Source organism: Pieris rapae, chromosome 24 (genome assembly GCF_905147795.1).
Source record: "Pieris rapae chromosome 24, ilPieRapa1.1, whole genome shotgun sequence".
Taxonomy (NCBI): Eukaryota; Metazoa; Arthropoda; class Insecta; order Lepidoptera; family Pieridae; genus Pieris; species Pieris rapae.
Window position 1 is genome coordinate 977,349 of NC_059532.1, and position 2,865 is coordinate 980,213.

Genomic DNA, 2,865 nt, shown 5'->3' on the forward strand with positions numbered 1-2,865 from the left:
TAATGACGTTTTATTTATTGACACTTCTTAATATCTAAAATTGACATAAATGAAAAGTACGATAAATGGCGGCCTTATCGCTGAGCGATCTCTTCAAGGCTATGACTGTGTTCATTGAATATCGATTTTTAATTAACTGTCTAGAGATTCAATTAACCCTCTGAATTATATTACTGCGATATATACATGAAAGTACTGCGGGCTGATTTGTAAATCCAATCGGTACAGTTATTTATGAAGCGGATTTCTGTGACATACACACTGTACAAGCCAAGGCTGTAGATTTTGCTCACTTAGGTTTTCTTAGTTTTATAAGCGTGATGCTCAAGAAAAGAGCGTACCAATTCTTAAAAGGCCGGCAACGCACTCGCGAGCCCTCTGGCATTGAGGGTGTCCATGGGCGGCGGTATCACTTAACATCAGGTGAGCCTCCTGCCCGTTTGCCCCCTGTTCTATAAAAAAAAAAAATGTTTCTCTATATACGTGCCAAGGCTCATACATCATGCTCAGCTACAAACGTGAATATTTCCAATGTATGTACGTGCTATGGTTATACACTTGAATCACTTATAAGCAGGACGATTTCCTGAATCGTCGGAGTCACGCCTCGAGAGGATAGCCGTCCGCAGGCACTCTCTTCATCTGCATTAAACTAAGTCATGGGAGTTACACCCCGAGAGCATAGCCAGACGTCGGCACTATCTTCGATTGTTTTATTTTATTTTATTTTATTTATTTAAGTATTCCTACAGCTAATACATTAAACAATAACCAAACAATTACATTACACACAAAAGCCAAAACGGAATACACATATAAACAGAAACATAAAGCACAGTTTTACAAAGCACAGTTGTAAGATTCGAGATCGGTAAATCAAAACATATATTCAACATGAAACAACAAACAAAGCCATTATTGGTAAAAGTTACCTGAATTTTTTAAAATATTTATTTTTTAAATTTTATTATAATTTTATTATATCGCTCAGTCTATTGTTATACGGAAGTGGTGAATGTAAGATAATCTACAAATCTTCTATTATTTCTACCACCTGATGACCCAGGAACCGTAAACACAAACAGTAGAATATATATATATATATAAGATATGATATATTTTTAATTTAATCTAACTGCAAATGGTGTGCAGATTTGTATAAAATAGTCCATAGCGGACAAACAAGGTGACGTTAAAGTAACTAGTGTAATCTTATTTAAATATGTAATTTACATATAACTTAAGTTAAATTTTAATTTTCATATAGAGAAACCAATTGATATATGAGTAATATCGAACACATTAAATATGACCTCAATAAAGGAATAATGGTTGTACAAGGACATATTGGGTAATTGATATTGCATAATGGAGCTTTTATTATTTTAGGAGTGTGATATTTATAGCTTTAAAAAAATGTGTGCGTACTATTTTTCTTTTAAAAGAAAAAAAAGAAAATAAATTTTAGGAGCGAAATTTTTTTTTGTTAATTTCCATAAATGGAGTGGTTTGTCTTAAGACACTTACAAATAATGTGTATATATTATAGAGATACACATTATTTGTGTCTTATGTAATAACCAATAGTGGTAAAGTTGATTATATCTGTTTATTATAAACAGAGATTACAACCTCACAAATTTGAGCCTCAAGCCTCAGATTTCTGTATCTGTTTTATGATTTGTCAATGTAATGGGCAAGTAGGTGACCCTATGTGCCTGACAAACGCCGACTATTTGGGTCTAGAGCTAGCCAGTTTCCTTGTGTTCCTTCGTATGAACGAGTGTAATGGACACACAGAAATTGGTGCACAGTTGGGGATCGAACTTACGACCTCAGACTGCACTGCATTTGCAATATAGATAATAATTTTCCACACGGCATCAACTTCTTTCCCTTGAGACTTTCAACATACTTAATATATATATATATATATTTATATGTTTACTTTGGTCATATGGTTTACTTCATTTCCCAATATTTATATATATACAAATTAATGACTATTTTTGTCTGTAGTAATATAATGATCCAACGCCATTTATCCTTATATTTAATACTTGTGTATAAATATTAATACATATAAAAACATCTGTGGCGCTACAACCTCTTTTAGGTGTTGGCCTCAGAATTCTGAATCTGTTTCATGATGATATTTAAATCTTAATAGGCAAGGAGATCAGCCTACAGTGCCAGACACACGCTGTCGACTTTTTGGGTCTAAGACATGTCGGTTTCCTCAAGATATTTTCCTTCACCGTTCGAGCAAATGTTAAATGCGCACATAGAAAGAAAGGCACAGTCGGGAATCGGACCTACGACCTCAGGTATGAGAGTCGCACGCTGAAGCCACTAGGCCAACACTGCTCATTTATACATATACTCTGATTTTTAATTCCGTAAAATTCTGACAATTAATAAATGTTGCTACTAAAAAAGTTCTCCACCGAAAAAGGGATAAATTTGACACATTTGAGAGAAATAAAATAAAATGCCATGTAAGTTTTATATGTCGAATTAACTTTAATTACTTTATTTCTCGTATCACTGCCTATTAATTCCAGGTTTAGTAAACTTTTATAAGATATAACATGTTATATTTACTTGTGTGTTTTTACTGTTTGTGTAAACAATGACTTAATTATCACTCGCCGTTAAACCACTTTTAATGTGCAGCACCGCAGTTGTATAGTCAGATGTAATAAAATTGAAAAATTTGCCCGGCCAAAAGGTGTAATCTGGGACATGTCAAAAATGATGACTGTCAGAATTATAAATTAAAAATCCGAGTATTAAAAACTGGCATAAAGTTATAGCCATAAAAAATCAGAGTAACAGTAAGGAAAATTAAATAAAAAACATTTG